This window comes from Mastomys coucha, unplaced genomic scaffold, assembly GCF_008632895.1.
Source record: "Mastomys coucha isolate ucsf_1 unplaced genomic scaffold, UCSF_Mcou_1 pScaffold12, whole genome shotgun sequence".
Taxonomy (NCBI): Eukaryota; Metazoa; Chordata; class Mammalia; order Rodentia; family Muridae; genus Mastomys; species Mastomys coucha.
Genome location: NW_022196894.1, coordinates 47,619,747 through 47,640,387, shown reverse-complemented (window position 1 = coordinate 47,640,387; position 20,641 = coordinate 47,619,747). Strand labels below are relative to the sequence as shown.

Below are 20,641 nucleotides of genomic sequence, written 5' to 3'. Positions count from 1 at the left end.
TCTATGAAGAATTGAGCTGGAATTTGATGGGGATTACATTGAATCTGTAGATTGCTTTCACCAAGATGGCCATTTTTACTATATTAATTCTGCCAATCCATGAGCATGGGAGATTTTCCATCTTCTGAGGTCTTCTTCAATTTCTTTCTTCAGAGACTTGAAGTTCTTGTCGTACAGATCTTTCACTTGTTTGGTTAGAGTCACATCAAGATATTTTATATTGCTTGTAACTACTGTGAAGGGTGTTGTTTCCCTAATTTCTTTTTCATCTTGTTTATCCTTTGAGTATAGGAAGGCTATTGATTTGTTTGAGTTAATTTTATATCTGGCTACTTTGCTGTAGTTGTTTATAAGCTTTAGGAGATCTCTGGTGGAATTTTTGGGATCACTGAAGTATATGATCATATCATCTGTAAATAGTGATATTTTGACTTCATCCTTTCCTATTTGTATCCCTTTGACCTCCTATTGTTGTCTAATTGCTCTAGGTAGAACTTCAAGTACTGTATTGAATAGATAGGGAGAGAGTGGGCAGCCTTGTCTAGTTCCTGATTTTAGTAGGATTGCTTCAAGTTTCTCTCCATTTAGTTTGATGTTGGCTACTGGTTTGCTCTATTCTGCTTTTACAATGTTTAGGCATGGAACCTGAATTCCTGATCTTTACACGTCTTTTAACATAAAGGGATGTTGAATTTTTGTTAAATGCTTTTTCAGCATCTAATGAAATGATCATGTGTTTTTTTTTTTCTTTGAGTTTGTGTATGTAATAGATTATGTTGATGGATTTCAGTATATTGAACCATCCCTGCATCCCTGGGATGAAGCCTACTTGCTTGTAGTGAATGATCGTTTTGATGTGTTCTTGGATTTGGTTTGTGAGAATTTCATTCAGTATTTTTGCACTGATATTTATAGGGGAAATTGGTGTGAAGTACTCTTTCTTTGTTGGGTCTTTATGTGGTTTTGGTATCAGCATAACTGTGGCTACATGGAACGAATTGGGTAGTGTTCCTTCTGTTTCTGTTTTGTGGAATAGTTTGAAGAGTACTGGTATTATGTCATGTTTGAAGGTCTGATAGAATTCTGCACTAAACCCATCTGGTCCTGGGCTTTTTTTTTTGGTTGGGAGACTTAAATGACTACTTCTATTTCTTTAGGGGTTGTGGGACTGTTTAGATGGTTTATCTGATATTGATTTAACTTTAGTATTTGGTATCTGTCTAGAAAATTGTCCATTTCATATAGATTTTCCAGTTTTGTTGAGTATAGGCTTTTGTAGTAGGATCTTATATTTTGAATTTCCTCACTTTCTGTTATTATATCTCTCTTTCCATTTCTGATTTTGTTGATTTGGATACTGTCTCTGTGCCTTCTGGTTAGTCTAGCTAAGGTTTATCTATCTTGTTGATTTTTTCAAAGAACCAGTTCCTGATTTTGTTGATTCTTTGTGTGGTTCTTTTTGTTTCTACATGGTTGATTTCATCCCTGAGTTTATTTCTTGTTGTTGACTCCTCTTGGGTGTATTTGCTTCTTTTTGTTCTAGAGCTTTCAGATGTGCTGTCAACTGCTAGTGTATGCTCTCTCCAGTTTCTTTTTGGAGACACTTAGAGCTATGAGTTTTCCTCTTAGTACTGCTTTCATTGTATTCCATAAGTCTGGATATGTTGTGGCTTCATTTTCATTAAATTCTAACAAGTCTTTAATTTCTTTCTTTATTTCTTCCTTGACCAAGTTATCATTGAGTAGGGTGTTGTTCAACTTCCATATGTTTATATGTGGGCTTTCTGTTGTTTTTGTTGCCATTGAAGACCAGCCTTAGTCTGTGGTGATCTGATACTATGCATGAGATTATTTCAGTGTTCTTGTATCTGTTGAGGCCTGTTTTGTGAATGATTGTGTGGTCCGTTTTGGAGAAGATATCATGAGGTGCTGAGAAGAAGGTATATTCTTTTGTTTTAGGATGAAATGTTCTATAGATACCTGTTAAATCCATTTGGTCCATAACTTCTGTTAGATTCACTGTGTCTCTGTTTACTTTATGTTTCCATGATCTATCCATTAATGAGAATGGGGTATTGATGTCTCCCACTATTATTGTGTGAGGTACAATGTGCACTTTGAGCTTTAGCAAAGTTTCTTTTATGAATGTGGGTGCCCTTGCATTTGGAGCATAGATGGTCAGAATTGAGAGTTATTCTTCATAGATTCTTCCTCTGATGAGTATGAAGTGTCCTTCCTCATCCTTTTTGATAACTTTTGGTTGAAAGTTGATTTTATTCAATATTAGAATAGCTTCCCCAGCATGTTTCTTGGGACCATTTGCTTGGAAAATTGTTTTCCAGGCTTTTACTCAGAGGTAGCATCTGTCTTTGACATTGAGGTGCATTTCTTGTATGCAGCAAAATGCTGGGTCCTATTTACATATCCAATCTGTTAGTCTATGTCTTTTTATTGGGGAATTGAGTCCATTGATGTTAAGAGATATTAAGGAATAGTGACTGTTGCTTCCTGTTATTTTTGATATTATTTTTTTGTTTTGTGGCTATCTTCTTTTGGGTTTGTTGAAAAAAGATTACTTTCTTACTTTTTTAAATGTGTTGTTTCCCTCCTTGTGTTGGAGTTTTCCATCTATTATCCTTTGTAGGGCTGGATTTGTAGAAAGATATTGTGTAAATTTGGTTTTGAAATGGAATATTTTGTTTTCTGCATCTATGGTAATTGAGATTTTTGCTGGCTATAGTAGCCTGAACTGGCATTTGTGTTTTCTTAGGGTCTGTATGACACCTGCCCAGGATCTTCTAGGTATCATAGTCTCTGGTGAGAAGTCTGGTGTAATTTTGATAGGCCTGCCTTTATATGTTACTTGACTTTTTTCCTTTACTGCTTTTTAGTAGTCTTTGTTTTGTGCTTTTGGTGTTTTGACTGTTATGTGATGGGAGGAATTTCTTTTCTGGCCCAATCTATTTGGAGTTCTGTAAACTTCTTATATGTTTATGGGCATCTCTTTCTTTAGGTTAGGGAATTTTTCTTCTATAATTTTGTTGAAGATATTTACTGGCCCTTTAAGTTGGGTATCTTCACTCTCTTCTATACCTATTATCCTTAAGTTTGGTCTTCCAATTGTGTTCTGGATTTCCTGGATGTTTTGGGTTAGGAGCTTTTTGTATTTTGTATTTTCTTTGACTGTTGTGTCAATGTTTTCTATGGTATCTTCTTACCTCAGATTCTCTCTTCTGTCTCTTGTATTCTGTTGGTGATGTGGTGATGCTTGTATCTATGACTCCTGATCTCTTTCCTAGATTTTATATCTTCAGGGTTATCTCCTTTTATGATTTATTTATTGTTTCTATTTTCATTTTTAGATCCTGGGTGGTTTTGTTCAATTCCTTCACTTGTTTGGTTTTGTTTTCCTATAATTCTTTAATGGTTTTTGTGTTTCCTCTTTAAGGGCTTCTACTTGTTTACCTGTGTTCTCCTGTATTTCCTTAAAGGACATATTTATGTCTTTCTTAAAGTCCTCTATCATCATCATGAGATTTGACTTTAAATTAGAGTCTTGCTTTTCTGGTATGTTGGGATATTCAGGGCTTCCTGTGGTGGCAGAATTGGGTTCTGATGATGCCAAGTGGCCTTGGTTTCTATTGCTTATGTTCTTGCCCTTACCTCTCTATATCTGGTTACCTCTTGTGTTAGCTTGTCTGGCTGTCTCCAACTGTGGCTTGTCCCTCCTGCAAGCCTGTGTGTCACTATTCCTGGGAGACCAGTTCTCTCCCAAAGATATTTGGGTATGGAGAGCAGTGGCACAGAGTTAGTTCTGAGTGTAGGTGGAAACCAGAAGGATTCTGTCCCAGGCTGCTCCTCAGTTCCTGTGCTTGAGGACTCCGGGCTGGTCCCTCTGAGCAGAAGTGGTGGTCTTACCTGTACTCACAGGATTTCAGCACTCCTAGGAAACCAGCTCTCTCCTGCTGGTATTCGGGTGTAGAACACTGTGGCATAGGATCAGCTCCGTCTTGATGTGGACCACATTTTAACTAGGACAGCCTTGGTGATGTTGTAAAACCATGTTGCTGTTTTTGTTGCTGTTGTTGTTGTTGTTGCTTTTCAAAAAGAAAATTTGAACAAATATTGAATATATTCAATAGTTTTTAAAAACACATTAAGCACCTGATACGCACTGCCTCACCTCTCAGGGCTTACTGGGCTACAAGAGATTCTTGCCAATGAAAGATACTAAAAACAAACCTTTGAAGAGTATAAGAGGTCTTTGAAACTCAGTCTATAGACACAAGCCTTAGAAGGGACAATAGTAATCTTTAAGCTAAATCTACAAGGATGAATAGGGAGATATTAGCAAATTAGGAACTTAAGAGTGTGGGGCTGGTCAGGGAGGGCGGAAAAGGCAAATAGATACACAAGTATCCCCAGGAACCACAAATTTTGAGATAGATTAAACACAAGTCGAAATAGTTTCATTAACTAGAAATTAGTCTGGAACAGTGGTGAAGCAGTGTTTTCCAACTCCATATCTGTTGGTTTTCTGAACAATCTGATTCTTCCTGGACATAACTGTATCTCCCAGTTCAGAATGTTCAGATTCTCTGGCTTACATACCTGGATGTGAGCAACCTCATGGTCCCTTGTAAGCTCAATCGTAAAGGTGCTCTGAAAATCATGAGACAAGTTTTGTGAGTCATCGGGGTGAGGAATTTATTCTAAGAACAGCAGAAGGCATGGGAAGACAGTTTAATCATGTTTGCATTTCAGTAATGATTGTTGAGTTGATGGATTCTGTAAGTTTTGGAGAGGTGAGACAATTCAAGTGAGGGAAACTATGTGGAGCTCATTAAGAGCAAGGAAGAAATGATGAGAGGTTGGAAGGGCCAAGAGGAGAGCAGGGAACAGGACAGACATAGTTATAGAAATTCGATTTAATGTGTCTTCGCTCTGGAAGTCAGATTTTGAGAAGAAAGGACCCTGGAATGGTCTCTGTGTCTATTGGAGTTTTGAGAAGAAGTGGAATTTCACTGTAAGGATTATGGAAGAAGATGGTCCATGAAAGAAAGGATGAATTCATTGAAGACACATCATATTGTGCTGTTTGTTACAGCTGTGTCTGGAGGGAGGCTGGGGTTGGAGATCCATGTACATCCATACATCTATATGTATAATAGACACCATGGGCTAAGTGGAAGTAAATGAATTTGAAAGATGGGTCCCACATTATCTCCTTGGTGGGAAGAACCATCAGGTGGCCATGAAATAAGCACCATTTGCCTGATCTTTAACTGACATTAAACATCCAACTAAGAGAAGCCTCATCCAGTCATAGTATTGCTTCTTTCTTACCTCCTGGAGTAGAGACTGAGGCAGTACACCTCCTGCTTAGACAAGGTAAGGAGACTGGGACAGAAACAGAAAACAAGAGGGTCTTTACAGGGTCAGCCAAGAGTAGTGTACTCTGAGAAACTATTCTGCCACAGAACTGCTGAAGACTTCACTTCTGGTGTCAGGTCTCACACAACAAAGAGAAGCAAACCTTTTGTCTCCTTTCCAGAATGCCAAAGGAGATAGCTGTTAGCAAAGGAACACTACACAAATAAGTCAAAGGATTTGGATCCAAAGAAGGTAAATGAAAGTCAAAATCTTCAGGACCTAGTTTCATTTTGTTTTGTTTTGTTTTGCTTGAAACAGGCCCCTGCCTTGTAACAAAGGCTGGTTTGGAACCTAGGTCAGCCAGAAATTCAGGCTACTCCTACTGTCTCAGGTTCCTGAGTGCTAGGATTACAGTTCTGAGCTGCTATCCTTAGTGTGGTAGTCTGAATGAAACTAGCCCCCATAGACTCATAGGAAGTGGCATTATTGGAGGAATTTCCTTGTTAGAGGAAGTATGTCAATGGGAGGTGGGATTTGAAGTTTTAGATGCTCAAGCCAGGCCCAGTGCCTCACTCTCTTCCTGCTGCCTGCTGGCCCAGATGTAGAACTCTTCGCTACCTCTCCAGCACCATGTCGGTTTATGTATCATCATGCTTCTCACCATGATAATAATGGACTAAATATCTGAACTATAAGCCAACCCCAACTAAATGTTGTCCTTTATAAGAGTTGCTGTGGCTGTGGGTATCCCTTCACAGCAATAGAAATCCTAATTAAGACACCTCGCTTCTGGGTTTAATCCTTTTCAAATGGTCCTGCCTCCCCCTTTAGGTCAAAAAGAACTCAACCAGACAATTTCACTTTAGAACAAACAAGCACATCCTTGTGCTACAAGTATAATACTCCTCTGAACCAAGAGTCCTATTCTTGTGGACAAGTTTGAAAGTGTCCTTATACCTTTGAGAAATCCACTAAGCAGATGTTTTCTCCTGATGTTTTCCTCATTACAACACTCAGGTATTCCTTTAGCTTACCACTCAAGTTACTGGTCACCATGGCCCTAAACACCTGAGCCCCAGTGTCCCTTGAAAGAATACCAATTCCCGTATGCCATCAGAAGTAGAGGGATAAATATGAGAGATGGTCACACTACCCTAGTCTATTCTTCTAGTCTCCAAAATTATATAGTATTGGGCATTATAATTGTACAATAATCCTGCTGAGGGTCTGTGTATATCTAAAGGACCTGTGTTAAAAGACAGACATTTGTATTTTACGTACAGGTATTTTGAGGAAGTCATTCTCCATGAATAGCTTACATTGCTTCACAGTCAAGATCTTCTAAGCAAAAACATTTACATTGCTGAATTTAAACTGTTTGCATAAGGAGATGTTCAGGATAGTAAAGCTTCAAGACATTTCTCTCCCTGGAGATGCTTCAAAGTAGTAAAGATAAAAACCTTCTTTTCCTCTACTCAAAGATTAGATGAAATTTCAGAGTAAAGATAATGTTTTACTCTGTGGGGAGGATATACAGACTTCTCCCAGGTCTATAGAGATCAGAGTTTCCTAATTAACTGGTCTCTCCAATAATGTTCTCATCCATATGCCTGGTACCCTGACCTACACAGCCTTGTCTTGAGTTCCTGCTGAAAAGTCATCAATGGGCTTTGTCTCTGACCCTGAAGGTCTCATACATTCTGTGTGCATGTATGTGATGTATGTGTATATACTCATAAAACCCCAAACTATATACATATATCCACATACATATGCACATATATTCATATATGAATAAAACATGTATCAGTGCACATATACATACACATACATAAACATGTGGCTAGCTAACTTACTTTTAAGTAAATGAAATAAGCTTAGATATTTTATAAATTCTAACTTAGCAGTTTTATATGTAGATCCATTCTAAGTAAAACCACCCCCTTCTAGAAGGATTATCCTGGCCCACCATGCACAACCTGTTTCTCAGAAAATAGTGTACAGATTTCTAGGGTAATTTAGGATGGATCATGTCATTCCAAGGCCAGGACTATTTCTAGTGTGCTCTACAAGGAAAGTTACAGATGGTCTTCTCATATTCAAGGTCATCCAAAAGATAATCATTGTCTCCACAGTATGCTCTCACATGTTAATAAGTCCCAAGGCCATCATTAAATTTCAGAAATTGCAAGTCCTAAACCTTAGGATAAGACACCTCTTTTATGGCCATAATGACCCTGACTGGCCAGCCATTGCTGCCTCTGAACCTGTGTGCACAGGAAGGCACAGGCATGCAGAGCAGCCTTCAGAACCTTTTGTTCCTCATCCAGTTTCAGGGTGTGCTTTGGGGTCTGCAGCTGCCGAGGCATGGCTTCACTGAAGAGAAACTGGCATTACCTGGCTACCTGTTAGCTGTACAAAGAGCTGACAGAAAAGCAACAGCAGTAGTTTGTGCCTGTACACAAATACTTACTATCAACAGCCTGTTTCCATCTCTCCTCACCTGGAATATTCCCTAGGTTCCAACAGCTCTCAGTACTCACATAGATCCAATCCAATCTAGGAATTTAGGCTCCTTGACCTTAGAAAATCTAGACTAATTTGTATGTATTCCATTTCTTGAGTCCTAATTCTTTGGAACCCCTCTTAACTTTCAGTATTTAAAATCAGACAAAGCTAAAACTGAGCACTGCCTTGCAGGACTCTGACCAGCCACCATTCTCTACATACCTTCATTCTTGCCCTCTGACCAGGCACTGTTCCCACCTCTACGTATTTACAGTTGCTCACTTCTTGTAGCAGTAGTGATCAGTATAGAAGATCCAGTCTTGACAGAAGGGAGACATCAAATCTCTTCTAGCAAGCACATCCATAGCTTTCTCTGGGATAAAATTCACAGTGACTTTTCAGTTGTTTATGTTGCCATTCTCTAATAGGAAAGAATTTGAGTTAATCCTTCTCCTTATGTCCAGGAAGGAGGGAAGAGCTCATCCAGGCCCCATTGTGGGGCACCACCTGCCCATTTGTCCATAGCCATGCAACCACTCAGATCTTAGAGGATGAGTGGCAACTGTGCTGATTTTATGGGTTACAGAAAGTTGGATGGAGAGCTCACCAAGAGGTTTAATTGGAACAATGAATATCATCTCATTCCATCGATTTGCTCTTTGGAATGTAAGACATTCCAAATCTTGAGATTGGTGGGTAAAAATGAAAAGCTTTTTTTCTAGACTGATGAGATGGCTTTGTGGGTGAAGGCACTTACTGCTAAGCTATATACCCAGAACCTAATTGTAAGAGCAGAGAACCAATTTTCACAGGTTTTCCTTAGACCTTCACATGCATACTGTGGCATGTGAACTTACATGCATTCAACCCATACACTCATACATACACACACACACACATGCACACACACACACACACACACACACACACACACATAATGCAAAGAAGTTTGTTTGTTTGTCTGTTTGTTTGTTTTAAAGGAAAACACGCTCTCCAAAGACTGGGTTGAGAGCCTAGCTTCTGTTGGGAGTTTTTTCTATGTTCTTTCTGATCTCTTGCAGTCAAGGGCTTCCTTCATGTACTGGATTATAACTAAAAGATGTGGTGAGATGATTCTAGACCAGAAAGAGGGTCTCTGGGCCAGTGCTAAGTTACCTGTGAAGGCTCTCTCACCACCAGTAACTTTTAGAATGGAAGAAAGAACAGCTGTCTCTAAGAATTGAGGACATTTCTCCTGGTGATGCTCTAGCATCTAGAAGTCATGGCACTTATCTTAATAGCCTGACATGGAGTGACTTCAGAGGCATTTCAGAGGCATTTCTAAAGCAAAGGGTGGGACTAAGGAGATGGCTTAGTTGGAAAATGTCTATAGTAATACAAGCCATGAGGACCTGAGTTTGAAACCCCAAAACATACATGAAAGGCTGAGTATAACTGCTCTTGCTTACCCACCACAACTTAATGGTTAAGACCCTGTCATTGAAGACACATCACGTATGTTTATAAGACATGGAAATATCAAACTGGTGTTGGTCAGGAAGCCTCTCCTTGACTGACTGGATTTCATAGTAGCAGAAGTGCTATATGTAGGGCACTAGGAGAAAAGGCATAAACACTGTTACCAGGCTGTGAACACTGTGAACTAATGATTAGCATGTCAAGATGTGCCATGGGGGAAGAAGTGGCATGAAGGTTATGGGACTCACCAACCACTTTTCTGATTGGTTTATAGGCCCATTCTGCAGAAGGAATCACATGCATGCTCCTTTAAACCAAGAACCAATGTTTGGGGGAGCTCACAGTTCCCCTACTTAATACTCTTTTTGCTAAATTTACTGCTCTCTAAATGTGTACCTCTATACCCATCTTGGAATGCAGCTGTTAGGTTGCATCAGAGAAGTTTCTTCATGCAGTTGACAGTGATTATCATAGAAACTCACAACTGACCATAGTGTAGCGCCTGTTAAGGGAGTGCTCACCCACAAATGTGACATCAACCCCTTCTCGGAGTCTCAGAACCATTCCTCAAGAGGGACAGAAAGATTGTAACAGTTAGAGGAAGGGGAGGGCCAGAGAAGAGGTGTCTTCTGGACATGGAAGGACGACTGCAAGCACTAGCTCAAAGCAGTTGGGGCTGCCCTCTCACGATCTGTACACAATCAAGCTAGCCAACATGTTTGCATGGAGTGGTAAGGGACTCATGAGCCTCCACCCCTACCTGCACAGTTACGGACTGATGAATCATTTGAGGGTATGGAGAATCTGTTTGCTTTAGTAATGTGAACCCTAAATGCTCCAGTGGACGATCCTACACCCATGACTATGTGGGCAGCACAAACTGAGTCATGAAAAAAAAAAGATGAAGTTGTGGGGGTGGATCTGGAAGGAATTGGGGGAGGAGTGAGGGGTGAATATGATTAGACTAAATTGCTTAAAATTCTCAAAGAAGTAATAAAATGTAAAAGTGGGTACAGTTATGTCCACTTGTAGCCTCAGCACTTGGAGTGTAGAGATAGAGCTTTTGGAGTTCAGCTGATCTAAATTATTTGATGAACACCAAGTTCGGTGAGAGACTGTCAAAAAAAAAAAAAAAGAAGGAAAGCAATTTAGGAAGACACTTGATGTTAATCTCTGGCTCCCCCTCCAACACACAGACACACAAACATATACACAAACACATACACAGACATACACACACACCACATAGATACACACACCACACAAACACATATACCACCTACACATGCACCACAATACCACACATACACACACAGCACACATACACATCTACACCACACACATACACACACATACACACACCACATACACACACCACACACAATTACACATACACACACAGCACACATACACATATACACCACACATACACCACACACATACCACAATCATATATACACACACTACATAGACGCACAGCACACACACACACACACACACACATACCAAACACCACATACATGCAGCATGCATACACACACATATATACACTTATACACTACACACATACATACACACACACACACACACACACATACACACACACACACAATGAAAATAAAACCCCTTTTTGAAACAGGACATTTAATTCAATGGGTGGTTGGTTGATTATTGGTGAGAAAACATTTGAATAGGTATATTAAATTTCACACACATACATACCATACATACATATACATACCACAAACAACACACATATACACACACAGACACACTACATACATATACATACAAAACACCACCACCACCACCACCACCACCACCAACAACAACACACACACACACACACACACACACACTGAAAAGAAAAATCCCTGTTGAGATCAGGACTTTTAATTTAATGGGTGGTGGGTTAATTATTGATGAGAAAAGAACATTTGAGTAGGTACATTAAATTTCACTTTGCACAAGGTCTATCCTGGATTCAGTTGCAAGAATATGGGTGTGGTTTGGATATCTGATGGAGTGTCTCACTGTAGTTAATGGCCAGAAATCTATTGAGGGGTGATGCTCAGAAAAGGGAAGGGCAGTGAGGGAATGATGTTTCTGATGAGTAGGAGCAGTACCAACAGAGTCAAGGACACGGGATTAGTACAACTATGGGTGTGTCTCCTTCACTTTTATGCTGCAGGAGAGATGGGGCATGGCTGTGTAGGCAAGTATGAAGGAGGCTCGCAGATGCTTGGTAGGAAGATAAGAAAGCACAGGAAAACAATACCTTTAATGTACTCTAGGATCCCAGGCTCTTCTGTGGGTCTGACTGTGTGCATGAACTGAAATTTGCTAACTCAGACAGACCTGACCCCCAGGTAAGGCTTATGAATATAGAAAGCACTGAACTTTGGACCCTTTGTTTCCCCTCTGTGTGATGCCCTTGTATGGCAAATAGCTATAGTGCTGTGGAGGTGTCCTTGAGTATGAAGAGAGGCCCATGGACTTGCATGTCACCTTCCAGATCAGTTTTTTTCAGAAGTGCCTGCATTCCAGCCTGCAGTACAGCTCCAGGATTTCAGGGCATCCCAATTACATGACAGCAAATGTCACAGCTTCAGGGTGTCTTTTTTTTTCACTAGTAAGAAGTCCTTTCCTCTCAGAGGCCACTGTAATTAACCCTAGAGGGAATAAGTCATCCTTAGGGTCAGAGAAGAAGCTACCATTGTGGTTTGACATGTTCTCACTGAAAATCTATTTCAGAGACTGACCTAATCTATATGTCCTTCCATTTGAAAGCCTTTAAAATTAATGCTACTCTGTAAAAACTTTATATCTTTTATTTTTGAGATTATAATACTATTACATCATTTCTCCATTCCCTTTCCTCCTTCCAAACCCAGATAGATAGATAGATAGATAGATAGATAGATAGATAGATAGATAGATAGATAGATAGATAGATAGATAGATAGAGATAGATACATAGAAAACTATATATCTATATCTATGTGTATATGTGTGTATATATAAAATCCATGTCCTCTTTTCAGTAATTGTTCTTACAGTCATTTATGCATGCTCGCGTGCGTGTGCACACACACACACAAACACACACATTCTGATCAGTCTGTATAATGTTACTTCTATGTATGTTTACAAGGTTGACCTTGGAAATCAATTGGTGTGATACTACACCCGTGAAGTTTCACCATCATGACTGCCTATACAATGTCCTGAACAAGGACATTAACAACAGACATGCCAAGACAGATAGGGAAAAGCCTCGCCCCTACATAAAGAACTACAGGAAACCAAGAAATGCAGAGAGTGAAATAGCCAATGTTAGTTTTAAAACAGAAAGAAAAGGCACAAACGAATTCTTCCTCTATCTTCCCACCCCACCCCAGCCCTGAGTAGCATCCACACCAGGTCTCACTGCTCAACCATCCGTATAAAGGAGTCGCTGTGCTTGTTAAGGAAATTAGACAATGACAGTCACACAGTCTGTGCCAAGGTGGGGTGTGCACACACTCCTTTGTCTAAATGTCACAAATTGTTATAGTATTGCTCTGCATTTCTGAGCCAGCATCATCACCTTTTAATTAGCCAGAAGACTCTGCTCTAACATTCAAAAGGAGCAGCAACATTCAAGTCCCTGTCCGGTTTTCAATACAATTATTTGTCAGAATCATATTAACCTGATGTATGACAAACCCGTAAAATGGATACATTTAGGTCTCCAGGAGTCCTCCCTCATTAACTCTGATATTTATAGCCATGGCTTCAATGCTGCAACCTCTCCTCCTGAGAAACACAGAGCAGGGATGGCAGGCTTCTCTGATGCTATTAAGGGAGTCGTTTGTTTTGCTGTGTTGCAAAGCAAAGAGGGACAGAAGAAACCTAGCCTTGGTTCCAGGGCCTCGTGAGCCCAGACTGCTCCTTTGCCCGTTCCTCTGTTCTTATGGAAGGGGAAGAAAACTCGGATAGATATGTGTGCACAAATCCTGCATGGTTAATAAATCATCAGGGTAATGAGGCAGAACTAATTGGACAGAGCTATTTGGGAGATGGTTGTTAGATCTATCTTTCTGGGATCAAAGGCTGGCTTTACCCTGACTCTCTAGGGAAGGATGCTGGATTTCCTCTGGCCTTGGCTTCCTTGAGTGTAAAATGGGCACAATAACAGCTCCTAATCTCATAAGGCCAAAAAGGAAATTCAATGAATTAGTACAGGAAAAGGTGCTTCGATTTTGGCATCTACTAAGTGTAACACAAATATTACCTGAGAGTGTCACAGTAACTCCTCTTATGACTGTGGGGCTGGGGATGCAGCCCAGGATGTATAAAGCACTGGGTTTGATTTCTAGACATGGCATGGCATCAACTAGGCACAGTGGTGTGGACTTGTAATTCTACCTCTTGGGAGATGTTGAGAATACAACAAAAGATTCACATCTATGATGACCTAGCATGTCCAAGGCCAGCCTGGGGACACATGTAAGAATGTCTCAACAATAACAACAGTTGCTATAATTACTTGGGATCATGGCTTTGCAATATTTTCCTTCTGCAGACAGACAGTCTAGCCAATCTGTTTTCACATTGTTTGGCGAGCCTGGGGCCTGAACAGTGATGACAGGTTCCCAGAGACGAAGGTGTATTAGCTATGGAAAGTGTAGACAAAGGCCTATCCGTTTTTGTGGATCTAAGAGCTAAAACAAAACACACCTTGACTTTTACTAGTGGCTTAGTCCGGAACTCACTGAAATGGATGGATAAGGATTTTGTACTTTGATGGGCTTCACCGTTAGAATTTATTAGGTTTTGTTTGTTTATTTTTACAATCCCTTCAAACACATCTCATAAAAACAAGCTCTGCAGTATATTTAGCCCATACTCTATTGTTTCCAAACCTGAATAAACCACTGTCCATGTTCCATGTTTTATTAACTCTTACAATTAATATCTTTTGTTGTTTTCAATACAAACACATTTTAGGATACACAGTATATTTATTGCATTTAGTTTCCATGAGTCTATGAGTCTACAGTTTATGCTACAATAAATAGTACTTCATCTCCTCTTTATGTCTTCTTTAACTTCCATATATATTTACATATTGTTCCATATATATACATATATTGTTCCATATATATGTACATATGTGTATATGTGTTTTTTCTTTAACTTCCATATGTATTATTCCATATGTATGTGTGTCTTAACTTCCATACACACACCACACCCCCCCACACACACACATTCACACACATACACACATATATACATATGTATATATGTATATATATATACATATATATATATAAAATGAATTTGAAAGAGAGCAAGGAGGGATATATAGGAAGGTTTGAAGAGAGTGGGAAGTGATGTAAATATAATCTCAAAAAATAATAAATAATTTTTAAAACCTTACTTAGTTATATAGCAGAGCATCCTTCAGCTTACATGATGTGTGTAATGATTCCTCATAATTAGGTTAGAGATATGGATTTGTCTAGAAACATCTATTACCTATCAGTGGCCGAAGGCCATGGTGCCCCTGTCTCAGCAATGCTGATGTCTTCTGTCGGCATTTAATCAAGGTAGTATGTACCTGGATGTTCACATGAAGTTACTATTTCCCCCTTTGTAACAAAGATAAAATGTAAGGAGTTTGGGGATCACTAAATCTTATGCTAAACTAGGCTTTTAAACTAGTTAAACTAAACTTTTCTACCGTCCCCACAAAAGTGTATCAGAAGAAACTCTCATACAGGAGGCAGGGTCTCAACACTTTTGTCCACTTCATGAATTAGAAATCTAGACACATCTTCCTTTAAAGAATGGGTTCAGAGCTCACAGACATTGAGCTCTGAATCCCTTGAAACTCCAATTCAAGGGATTGACAACAGCTACAAATTCCCCTAGCTTGTCCAAGGTGCCCTATGAACACCTGTCTGTACTGATCATCCACAACTTTTCATGGGACTGCAGCCAGGAGGCCCAATTATGACCAGAAGTTGTCTTCTACTCTTAAATTTTGGGGCATCACATGGACACAACTTATATCCGAGCGTGCCTGAGCTTCTTCGGGATTATAAATGCCTATGTTGGAAATGTTCACAATGACAACAGCATCCTAAGCCTTTGATTACCAGGCTCAACAGAGATAGCTCTTAATCATGATGGAGTCTGATTTTACTGAGGCATTTCTCATATCGTGACCTTCATGTTTGAGCTGATTCTGCTAATGCTGGGGCCACTATGTTCTCAAAGGCTATAGATCCAGGATAGGATATTTGCAGTCAGCTCACATCTTTGGGGAGGGTCCTGTTTGTCTCCCACAAAGTCCTTCAGCATTGATTTGTTAATTCTGAACAATAATGAGATTGCAACAGAGCACTTTCTCTTCATATCACATGATCTAAGTCCACAGAGAACTTCAGTTTCTCCTCTATCAGAATGTCAGATAAAGTCTAAGTTCTTCAGTCTGGCATTTAGTTTCACCTAACCAACTTTAACTCTCCTTCAAAACAAACTTTTTGATAGAGCAAAGAGATTTTATCAAGAGCTTCTTTATTTTCTCTCTCTCTCTTTCTCTCTCTCTCTCTCTCTCTCTCTCTCTCTCTGTGTGTGTGTGTGTGTGTGTACATGTGTGTGTGTGTGTGGAGAGAGAGAGAGAGAGAGAGAGAGAGAGAGAGAGAGAGAGAGAGAGAGAGAGAGAAAGAGAGAGAGAGCATTCTAAAGAGCCCTGTATATACTAAGCAGTCTCCACAGAATTATACCTCATGCCCTTGTTCTTCTGTAACAGGATGTTCTAGGTAGCTTAGACTGGTTTTGAACTGCTTCCATCTCCCAAGTGCTGGATTTACATGCATGTACCAACAATTCCAGCTTTGATTCCTTTAGTTTCTGAGCTTTGATTGATACCCCAGACAGCATTGCCCTGTCTGTGATCCACAGCTATATGTCCTGCCTGGAAAGAACCTTTTAGTTTCTTAGTCTGTGGTGACAGTTGCAGAAGTATAGGGTCAATGACTCAGAACCCATGGAAGTTGGCTGCACATACACACACACAAGAACTCAAAGAGTGGCACCTCACCCAGGGAGACAATGGGCCAATCCCCAAACAACCAGAACACTGATGAGGGACTCAGTGCACTCATTATGAGATAGGCTGTTACATGAGCATAGTGTCTGGGTCCTTTTTCTCCTGCGTCAAAATGTCAAGGAAACTTAATTGGTCATTAGGAAGTTCAGCAGACATTTCAGCAGAGATGGCAAATAGCTTGTCAACTATAATATGGGTTACAGAGAGAACTGGTTACACATCCCCATTCCCTAGCAACAATGAGGACCTAGTGACCAAATGCTCAGACCCTTGAACTCACTGTCTCTCCGTAGAATATCATCATGCTAGTAATGAAAATATTTGCCTAATTCCTCACTGTCTTAGTTCACAAGACTGACTTCTTCCCTTCTCAGGCTTATTAACTTTGTCCTTTTATTCAAGGAATATTTTTGTTGAGCATCATTTCTATGTGCCAAGTGCTGAGGATATAAGTATGAACAGCATCCTTGGTACTTGCACAACCCCTGATTTTACTACCCTTGAGCTTAGTAGGCCTCTAGATCTTCCTTGGTATGTGCGTGTCTGTGCATGTGAGCACAGGCAAAGTGCATGCGCGGGTGCACTTACCCAAGCGCTGACATTAGGAGGCAAACACTGGGTGTCTTTTTCTATTGCTATCCATCTTATTTTTTTTTGAGACAGGGTCTGTTCAAACCCTGGGTGCAAGCCCTGAAATCCATCCACGCCTGTCTCCCCAGCACTGAGGCTACAGATACATGCCTCCTCCCCTCATTGTTCCATAGGTTACAGGAGACCCACATCTTAGTTATTTTTATTTTGTGCTGTGTATGTTGTATCTATTCGTAGTGCATGTGTACACTATGCATATGCACCTATATACATGTGTTTGTGAAGGTCCAAGGTTGACATGTGCTCTCAACCACTCCCCATCATTACTTTTTAAGAGAAGGTCAGTAGATGACCTTAAAGTTCATAATTCAGCTAGGCTGCCGAGTCAAGGAGTTTGAGGAATTCTCTTGTGTTTACCCCTCTGCCCTGGGCTATGGGTGCAAGCCACCATGCTGTGATTTTAATGTGGGTGTTTGGTATTTGAACTCATGTCCTCATGGTTGTGTGGCAGCCACTTTGCCAACCAAACCATCTCCCCATCTACCTGCTTCCTTCCCTTTAAGGTGACTTTGGTATATATGATCAGATATATTATTTTGATAACAAATCGTACATTGATCCATTACCTAACTTTCCTGAGTAGAATACTGTTTCAGCAATATTCTAAATCCACAGGAGCCTGAAAATAAGATAGTATCGATCATAGATTCCTTATGGTGTCTCCAGGAATGCCTTATAAGTAACAGACATTAAGTGTGTGTCTTTCCAGGGAACATTGCATTTGGCAAAGCCATAAGCAAGCTTCAGGGGAAGTAATCTTATATGATTTTATTTCAAACCATCTCAAACCAGTGGTCCACAAATTAAACCCAGCCAGCAGACACATTATATTTGGCATACACTGAGTTTTCATTTAGTAGAAAAAAAAGTAAAACAAGCCAATCCTTTAAAAACTAAAACCTCCCTTTCTCTAGACCCCCTTCTTTGAATCCTTTCTTCTCCTTAGAATTCAAAACGCCTTCAGATTTTTAACTTCTTCAGAAAAACTGGAATATTTGCCACCCTGGGCCTCATACCTGCTGGGCAAAAGTGCTGGCATGCTATTGTGTCGGCCCACTTCAGCCTGCCACAGTCCCCAGCACTCCACAGCTCCTGTCACTCGGAATCTCATCACACAGCCTGCCTCACTTGCATAACAGAAGAATCCTGAGGCACTGGAATCAGTGTCCTCTGTGCTACCCAAAGTCAGGGTACAGGAGAGGAAATGGCCCCCTCAACCCACAGCCTAAGAGTAAGTAAGAGCAGCTTTGCTCGGCTCCTGTGAGCTGGCATGGAGACTCAGGCGAGCAGGCTGTGCCCTGCGCCTTGGCCCTGGGCCTTCCTTACAGGCGGCCTTCTCTGGAATGTTGGCTCTCCCTGCTGAGAAGCCGACTGGGGCTCCAAATGGCCTGTCTTCTCTTATCCATGCGATTTCAACCTGCCTCCCAGGCTCTTTTCCAGCTACCCTAACCCCCTTAGCAGCTCTGCTCACTGCTCTGCTCCTGCCAAGAAATCTGCCAGCCTCCCTTTCCCTCCTCCATCTCCCTTCTACGCACTTCCCTTCTCATGGCACAGACATCCATTCCTCAGTGCAAACTAATATTGAGGACAGTAAAAGCCAAGAGGGAGGAGGGGAGAAACCGAAAAGCAAAGACAGAGAAAATTACATATGCTTTGTTGTTCTGTTTGATCTCAGGCCTCTGTACAAGAGGTGTGTGTGTGTGTGTGTGTGTGTGTGTGTGTGTGTGTGTGTGTGTGTGTGTGTGTTGTGAATGTGGGGTGCACTTTCTTAAAATCAAAGAAAATAAATATAAAAATTAGAACAAATACATTATGATTATTCTCCAAGCCAGAAAAGCAATAAGATTATTAAGCTTGCAAATCTGGATCCCCCAGCCTCCACATACAATAAAATGAGCAAAACAAGTAAATAATAATAAGATAATAAACAATAATAAACCCTGAATGGGATGCCATCCTACTGCTGGGGTAGCAGAGGCAGGAGGATGCCTGGTTCTTGCCAAATTGGTGAGGTTCAATGAGACACTCACCTTAAAAAAATTAAATGGAGAGCAATACAGAAAGACATCAGCTTCTGGCTTCCACAGGCAGATTGGCTTGCACATGTGCGCTACACACACACACACACACACACACTCACAATAGTGAGCCTGTCATACAGGAGACCAGCCATCAAACACACAAAGCCTGAGCTGCTATAAGGGAGCAGGAAAGCATGTTCCAGCATTTACAAAAATAGATGTGCACATGTAAAAATGGATTTTTAGGTTCCATATTAATTACTTGCTTATTATAGAAACTTTGAAAAACTGTAGTATTAAAAAGTAAAGGAAATGAAATCAAATTCAACCATAATCATATCACACAGAGATAATTTTTTCATTGATTTCCCATTTCCATGCATAATATATACACTTTTATAGAGTTGAGAATTCTATTGAACACTAACATTTTCTAGCTTGCTGGGGTTTTTTTCTTAAATATTATAGACGGATGTATCCTGCTAATGCAAAAATCCCCTTATAATTATAACCTTAGTCATTCCATTGCAAACATCCCATAGATTTTCACTGTTTCAAACTTCTGATTTAGTGCATTTAGACCAATAGTCATTTATTTTACCTTAATAATTTGCTAAGGAGCATCTTTATGCCTAGATGATGCGTTTAATTTTATTGCCCTGAAGTTGGGTTCCTAAAGCTGAAGTTACTGGACAAAAAGTAAAAATGTCTTTAACTTTCATAAATTTCATATTTTTAAATCTTATAATGCAGCAGTTCTTAACCTGTGGGTTTGGACCCCTTTGGCAAATCTCTATCTCCAAAAATATTTACCTTGCCATTCATAACAGTAGCAGAATTAGAGGTATGAAGTAGCAATGAAAATAATGTCATGGTTGGGGGTCACTACCACGTGAAGAACTGTATAAAGGGTTGTAGCATTAGAAGGTTGAGAACCACTGTTAAAATGGGTTTATCACAACAAAGGAGCATCATAAGCCAAGTAGGTCTTCATGCTACTGGTTGAAAGGACTCTTGTTGAGGCCACGGCACAGTTCAGCTAAGAGAAAGCAAAGAGGGGAAACTACTTGACTTGGTCTCTGGTGACTCCCAAATCCCCAAGCCATTTCAAAGGCCCTCAAAAGGGTTCAGGGCAAACTTACTGTGCCATAGCACTTGTGGAGAAGTACACAGTACTACTGGCAAAGATGGCTTTTGTCCATCATCTCCCTGGTCAGGGGAAGAAGTCCTTGATGTGCAGAGTCTCTGGGGAGCTTGTGCTGACTCCTTTTCTGGCCAGCTCACTGAAAAGGCTCATTATCTTCTAGCATGTGATCAATTTCTTCTCTCCCTATCAAACATGTCTTTGTCATGAAAGACACATGAAAGACACATGAAAGACAGAAAACACCCTTTCCAGGTAGGCTGCCAGTTTCAGAGCAGTGATATTTGTCACATGTGAGTGATTTTCTCTTGCTTATTTCTGCTGTGACTATTATTTCTACTGTGTTATTTATTTCTACAGCCCTTCCTCTTTGAAATTATG

At 40.3% G+C, this 20,641-nt stretch overlaps 1 long non-coding RNA gene across 1 annotated transcript in view; it reads right to left on the bottom strand.

Moving 5' to 3' along the window:
• The window catches only part of LOC116086444, a 23,165-nt gene extending 4,803 nt beyond the window's left edge, over positions 1-18,362 (bottom strand). The window contains exons 1-2 of the long non-coding RNA XR_004116928.1: positions 18,112-18,362; positions 8,164-8,302 (exon numbers count right to left, since the gene is read on the bottom strand). This is a non-coding gene — a long non-coding RNA (uncharacterized LOC116086444). The remainder of the gene's footprint in view (positions 1-8,163; positions 8,303-18,111) is intronic.
• Positions 18,363-20,641: the final 2,279 nt, after the last annotated feature.